General features: G+C 44.6%; 1 protein-coding gene across 3 annotated transcripts in view; it reads left to right on the top strand.

Annotated features, from left to right (window-relative positions):
* Positions 1–452: 452 nt before the first annotated feature.
* The window catches only part of TMEM200A (transmembrane protein 200A), a 61,922-nt gene continuing 54,892 nt past the window's right edge, over positions 453–7,482 (top strand). Inside the window, exon 1 of one of the 3 annotated variants that reach the window (XM_064447300.1) lies at positions 453–837. The gene's annotated coding sequence lies outside the window, so the exon portion shown is untranslated. Of the gene's footprint in view, positions 838–2,576; positions 2,601–7,482 lie in introns of those variants that run through there. The other 2 variants (XM_064447298.1, XM_064447299.1) reach the window with 2 other exon arrangements.

Genomic DNA, 7,482 nt, shown 5'->3' with positions numbered 1-7,482 from the left:
GGGTAGGAGCTGCGTTCCCCATCCCGCGTACGCGGCCGCCGTCCCGCCGCGGGTCTCCCTGTGCCGCCGGCGGCGGGCGGCCAGACCTGCTTAGCGCCCGCCCGGCCCCGCCACGCTCGTCCCCGGTCGCCCCTCCGAGCTCCGGCTGCCGCCTCCTCAGCCGCCCCGCGGGCGACGGGGCCGCCCGGGCTCCCGCCCGCCGCCCTCCTCCGCCTCCTCTCGGCCGCGTCCCTGGGGGACCGGCGGGAAATGGGGGGATCGTTTCCATGGAGACGTGGCCGCAGCCGGGAGGCTTCGGAGTGAAACTTTGCGGCGGGCGGGCGGCCCTGAGGGGAGCGGCGGGGCGGCCCTGAGGGCGGGTGTCCCGCCGGGGTCCGGCGGCGCCGGGGCACCGCGCTGAGGAGCCGGGAAAGTTTTGCGCCGCGGAGCCGCCACCCGCCCACGCCCCCTGAGGCGGCTGCCGTTCCCCCTCCGAGCTCCCGGCGGCCCGCGGAGCCCGCTGCTATGGCACCCGCCCGTCGCCGCGGGGCGAGCAGGGGGAAGCCGCCTCCGGCTGGCCGTGCGGCGGCGGCAGGGGAACGCGCAGCCCCCGGTCGGCGGGCGTCCTCCTCCGGCCGGCAGTGACCGCCCCGGCCTCGCTCCCTGCCTGCTCGCCATGCCTCCCCCCGCCCGCCTCTCGCCGAGGACGATGCCGGGGACGGGCGAGGGGAGCCGCCGCCCCGCCACTCCCTGAGCCAGCCGCCTCCTCACCGGAGCAGCCCCATGTCCTCCGGGCGCCGCGCAGCCCCGCAGCTCCCCGCGCCGTGAGGGCGGCGGACACCTGGCACCTCCCCACAGGTAAGCGGCGGGGTGTGGGTGCGGGTGGCGGGGCTCTCCCTTTCGCCCCGAAACTTCAACCCGCCCGCAGCCGCCGCCCCTCCCGGGGAGCGGCGGGGCCGGGCCGTGGCCGCTCCGGGCGGCGGCGGGGGGGACCGGGTAGACCTGCCCGTGCCCTCGGCGGCCGGGGGCAGGGTGGGAGCGGGGACGGGTAGGTGGGTTTGCCTCTCCCAGAAATGGACTTCCCGCCTCTCGGCGGAGCCGCTGCCGCGCTCCGTGCAGCTGCTACACACCCTCTTTTGTCTGCTCTGGGGCCGGGATACTTGACGTGCGGCCATCGGCTGCCCCGCCGGCCGGGAGCCCGGCCCTGCCCGGCCGAGCGGCCTCGCCCCCCGCGCCGCGCCCGCCCTCCCCCGGCAAGTTTCCTTTATTCTCACAGAAGTTGGGTTTTCCTTAACCGTTGTTTGAGGGGAAAATGGTGGTGTGCTGGGTGTCTGGAAGGAGGAGAGGTAGATGGGGACGGCGGGGTTGCCCAGTTCCCTTGCGTGCAGGCATAACCTACTGCTAAATAAATCGCTCATCGGGTAGAGATAAGCTTACGAGTGAGGTAGACTTTGAAACAGAAGTACTGCAAACAGCTTGGGTGCATGGTAGATACTCCTCACGCTTTATTAACATCACCATTGTTAGTGCTTGCGCTTGAATTCAGTCCGCGTGCAGCTGTTCTGCGGAGCTGGAATTGCAATAGCTGTATCTTCTTGACACTTAAGACTAATTGCCATTAGCCACTGCTAGTCTATTTTATATGGTGGTTATGGAAAAATAAACAGGTTTTACTGTTTAAAGGCAAAAGTATGTAGACAAATGTATTCCTTTAGTGCGGCGTTCTGTGTAACGTGAACTACAAAATAACCTTTAGCAATATAGTGGACTTGCATTTCCTAATCCTTTTAGGACGCATGGACTATATTGTTCAATAAAATTCTGTCAGCAAAGGTTTTGTCTTCTCTGGCTTACCCTGCTTCTAGATCAATACACTTGTAACTATTCTGTTATTTTTCTATAAGCAGATGGTGCTTCCTATCTAGGCAATGGAAGCTAATTAAGTGTCCAGATAGAAAGAAACAGTGCATTTTTTTTCCTTCAGTTGTTTCTGGGCTGCTTTGTAGGAAGGGGGGGGGGAAGGGGGAAGCCCCTTTAAAACAGAAAAATATCTTTCCACTGAATGTAACGTACATTACTTAATAACAAAGCCAAAGGGTCTTTCAAGTTTGAAACGTTTCAATGTACTTCTCATGTTGCAGGTAAATGTACTTCTAGCAAAATATTTGTTAGAAGATAATTATAAGGCAATTTTTAGTAACTTGAAACACGAGTTACAGTTAGGTTTTTGTCCTGAGTGTGGAAAAACACCCTCATGGAAAAAGATATGCGGTAGTTACTGTTTAACTTGGAAAATAAAATCATATATAATTTATTTTTTATTGGCATAGAGATCTATTTTATTTGTTGCTCCTTTGTTGGATTGCAACAATGATCCAAATGAAAGTTGGAAGAGGAATACTGGTGCAAGAGTTCAGCATACTAGAATTATTTTATTTTGGATATAGAAATGGTTTTGCCTCTTACAACCTCACTGGAATTGGAACAGAGCTTCATTTTTTTTTTAATGGAAGCTCTGTAATCAGATTATAAGAGGTGGGCTGTCTGAATTTAATCCTGTGAAGTATGGACTGAGCAAGCATTCCAACAAAGCACTGAAATGTGTGCTGACCCTCAGGCAGGTAAGTAGTTCCAACCTCCATCCCCAATGGCCACCTACAGAGTGAGTTCATTGCATGTAGCACCAGGTCCAGTAACTTCAGTGAAACTCTTCACTGGCTTTACTGCATTGGACTTTTCCTGGACCAAGCCCTCTTTCACTGTGTTCTGCTTCCATTTCCTTGAATGCTGGGTATACGATACAAAAAAACCTGTGCCATATCCAGGTGCTCACATCAGGCATGTCTCACAGGTTGTGTATTCCTGATTGACTCATACCTCTCTGGAAGCAAAAAGGGGGATGAAAATTGGTTAAGGAGTGAAGTACATGCATGGAACAGCAGGAGGCGGCTGCTACTTCTTGTGCCTTGTTCAGTGTATCTTAGGAGCCAAAAATCTGAAATGCTGAAAATTGGTGAAAACTCCCACTGAAACTACTGAAACCAGACAAAGTTATGATATAAAAAATATGAAACCTAAAGGATGCTGTCATGAATAGTTTCCTATTTTTTTAATAGAATGTTGTCCGTCTTATCTGTAAGAGTGGTAGAGAATGTAGTAGAAATAAGAGGAACTCCATATCCTAGCTAGTGATGATGCCTGCATTTGAATTAGTGTCATGCTTTATAAACACATTGATTACTTTTAGTCCATGTGTATTTGATCTCGTGTTACTGGAAGAAAGGGGGAATTGTGAATAACTTTCTAGTGTGCAAGACTAGAGACTAAAAGTAGGATTAATTTCTGAAAACAAAGGCATCCTGTGCCTGTTTAGAAACCCTAAGGTTTCAGACCTCTGTATGAGGCTGGCAGGCAGTGTCTAAGGAAAGAACCCAAACACTTCTAGTAAGGCAGCTGAGGACCAGGTAGAATATCCTATTAGGTAATGTACATACTACAGTTCTACATAAAAGCCTTTAAAAGGACTTGAATTTGTTCTCTGAAAACCTTGTCATTAGACTTCTGATGCTGCAGTATGATGTGTATGGAAAGACATCCCAAATATGATCTTGCTACCAGGATTTAGGGAGGTCCATTCTTGATGTCCATTTACCAGCAGAATCTTTGTATTACTTCCTGTGCTGCTAACTGGTGACTGCCTTTGAGTTCCTCAAACATACTCATCCATAGATGAAGAATTGGGAATCTCCTTAGAGGTTTGGTACATATTTTAAAACATCTGTGTACACTCTCAAAGCCCACTAGAAATAAAGGAAATTGCAGACAGTGTTTGAGTTAGTGTTTTAGTTAGTACTTTAGCTTTATCATAAAAATACTGTAACTAAAAGGGTTTCCTTCTCTACTGGGTAACACATCACCCACACAATCTCTGGGTAATTAGCTTAATAAGCGGACTGCCGATTGCATGGGAAGGTGAAATGCTGACAACATCAGTGAATTAAGCTACTGAACAGATGTTTTGCACAGCTGTTATCCTACCCACTAATTTTACTGGCTGCTGGGTGTTCACCTTTTGTAGAATTTTGGAGAATAAGCTCTGTTCTAAACTTCTGTATTGGGACTTCAGTCTAACTGTACAGCAAGAAGTCACTGCTTTATTCCACCATTAACCATTTCCACATAATGCAGTTTAGTACTGGGTGTATATATATAACTGCTTTTCATATAGGTGAATCTTGCCAGGAGCAGCTCAAGTGGACCTGATGACTGAGCTTAGTACTGAAATACTCAGTTTATACTGGTCTCTTAGTATAAATCAAATTACATTCTCCTTCCAGAACTCTGTTACAGCTTCAGTGTTTTTAAACTTCATGATTTCACCTGGGTACCTTTTCTTAAAGCTTTTCTTTTTTTGCACACCTAGCCAAATGAGATGGATATCCTATAGTGCAGAAACTACTTGAAGCCTTTTATCTGCAGCGGTAGTGGAACATGTTTGTATCACTCAGTAATCTTATTTTGATCTTTTGGTGACAGAAATATTACAAAGAGCACTTGGTGTGTTTTGCAAAAATTCAGTGGCCAGAAGAGCTGAGATGGAAGGATGATTTTCCTCAGTTGTCTCTTCTGTTCTTCAGTGTTTAATGTTGGGGAAAGCTATTGTCCTTTTTCTCTATGTTTCAGTATCTAAAAAAGAGTGACAGGGATCAGGGCCCCCTAAGAAAACTGAATGTCTGAGGAACATTGTCAGTGAGATGTAACAATTTAGCAGAGATTTCAGGAAAGGTAGTACCAAAACAGACTTGCTCAAAATTAAGCAATGAGCTACCATCTTGTGTAGAAAGTCTCTGAAAAGTCTTATGAGGACTGTAAGAAAGTTGTCACTTCACTCTCTTGTGCCCATTTATATTAACTTCTCATTATTTATATCCCCTTGGAATTTTAGTCAATTGTTCCTTTTGTTGGAAGTGTGACCATTTGCCTCCAATTAAAATAAGTAAAAACAAAAGACATATTTGTCTACACTGTTTTTTAATTCTACCCCACTGAGCTAAATGGTGAAACTCTTACTGAATCAGAGAAACTAGGGTTTTGTTGCTTCAAAGAAATACACTTCAGATACATACCCTCACCAAACAGATTATAAAAATCACAAGACATATAAAATATAATGTAGGTTACTTTTCATAGCAACTAGTTTAAAGAAAAAGAACTAGAAAGGAAGGTAAAAAATATTTTTTTACATGAATTAGTTTTTTTTCTTCTTTGCTGTTTCACAAAAGCAGTTGGACCAAGCACCCCAGTGCTACGGTTTTAATACCATCAGTGAAAAGTGCTAAAATTTGAGCCTGTTGAAACTGTATATTTCCATAATTTACTCTGAATTTAGAACAAGGGCATTTTCGATGAAGCGTTGATACAGTTGGGTGCTAATAGCCTATGAGTCCTGGCAATTGGTTAGTGGCATTTAATTCTTTAACTCAAAGTAGTAGAATTTATGCTTTGATGCCTGACCTGTGCTGGGCTCTATAGCATTAGCTCAGAGAGTGGATATGAAATCAAAGGAAGCTTTTCAGAGCTTTCCAATGATAGTCACGCTACTTTCTTCCAAAAAAGGTTGGAATTCAAAAAGTAATTTTAGTTTTTTCAATTTAAACCACCATCAAAGCAGATTAATTAAGAGGCAGTTAAAAAACTTCACTTACTTTATTGATTTTGGTGTGATAGTGGTAACAGTAATAGAATTTGATTTTTTTTTTTTTTACATTCTCCATCTAAATGTGTCTGAATAAATGGCTCTGCTTATCTGTAATCAGTTGCCTATTGTTGAAGAACAAGTTTGTATCTAATTAATTTTATCACTTACATTTTGCTATGTATTAATGGCACTTTTAAAATTTACTTGTACCATAACTTGTCCATCCACCTAGCTGCATGTGTACAGCTGCAACTCAGACTGGTGTTTTCCCTCTCCTTTGTGTAATTCAGAGTACCAAGGGCATATCACACATTAAAACACAGAAGAAATACACAAAGTATGCTGTAATTAGAAACAGTTTGTTACTCAATTTTTGTTTGCCATTACTGAAAAGCTTCTGCTTATGGTTTGTTAGGATTCAGTGTGTGAGAAACCAAAATAAATGAGTAGCTCTTGGAGTTGTTAGGATATTAAACCATCTTCCTGTGTGCTAAAAAAAATCATAATGAAGAGTTATGTTGTATTGGTAGTGCTTGCCCTTTTTCATACGAGTTGGCAGGATTGTCGAGGAAGCATGTTCTAGCCTAGCAATCAACTTGATCCCATTACCTATATTCTTAGAGATGTTCCTCTTTCTGCATGGGTAATTGCACAGACACTGTCTATTTCTCTTGCTCAATTATGAAATTTGGCATGTATTGACATTGTAATGAGATGTACTTTTAACGTATTCCTTCATGAAGAGGGATGAGAGCGGCATCGTGCCTCGGGGCACCGTTTTGCTGCAGCAAACAAGCTTTCCTAAGGAAGTGTTCCTAGGAACACACGATGTGTATGTGACTTAACTGCCATAGCATCTCTTTTTTGCATGATCTTGTGCTAGGCGTGCTTGGTGTATAAGGTATTAGGCAGCCTGCTGGACCCAGAAAAAGGGATGCACCATGGAACTATGCTGTTCTGGAGGCACGGGTGGTGTGGTAGGTTGTTGGAGATCAACTGGAATAAACGTGATACAGTGTCTGAGAGTCGGCAGGTGTGTACTTCTTGCTATAAATTGCTGTGTATTTCACAGTTGGCTTGTTTCACCTGAGGTATGACTATATTTCTGTAGGAAGGAGAAGTTAAATGACAGATAACAGACAAAAAAGAACAAGCAACAAAGTAGGGTAGAAGGGAAAGTAGAAAAAAGAGCAATGACAAAAGAGAAATATTGAAGAAAGAAAAAAATGAAGGCAGAAAAAGGGTGAGGTCTAGTAAGTTGCATTTTTAAAGATGAATGATGCTACATTCAGTGGTATAAATGGAAATAAACTCAATTAATGAGTAGAATAGTAAGACTAAGATGGTGGTGTTTCTTTTCTGAGGTATTCCCATCTTTTGACTCTGGAAAATGAAGAGACTAATTCTTGTCTTTCTAAGATGCATTTTAAATGATTTGTTTTTGTGTATCAAAGTGTGATGCTCTGAAAAAATGATGTTGAACACTTCTTACAGAAGATATACTGTAAGCAAATCAGTTCAAACAGACATATGAAAGGAAAGGGAGCTACGGAGTATAGTTGCTTACAAAGACAGAAACTGCATTTTGAAGTATTTGCAAGTTAGGTGAACTTTTGTTTCTGTTTGCAACCAGATTAATACTCTGAACCCAAAAGTTACCACCGTGCAGATCTGTGTGATCTGTCATTGTCTCACAGAAGACTAGTGAGAACAATAAGCACAGTGGGCACTTCCTTGAAAATGGTGGATCACACGAATACTTAGTTACCATACTTGCACAGATTTTTTTTTCGATATGTTTTTGC

The sequence above is a fragment of the Phalacrocorax carbo genome, chromosome 3, assembly GCF_963921805.1.
Source record: "Phalacrocorax carbo chromosome 3, bPhaCar2.1, whole genome shotgun sequence".
NCBI classification, from domain to species: Eukaryota; Metazoa; Chordata; class Aves; order Suliformes; family Phalacrocoracidae; genus Phalacrocorax; species Phalacrocorax carbo.
Note: the sequence above shows the minus strand (reverse complement) of the source record. Positions and strands in the feature narration are given on the sequence as shown.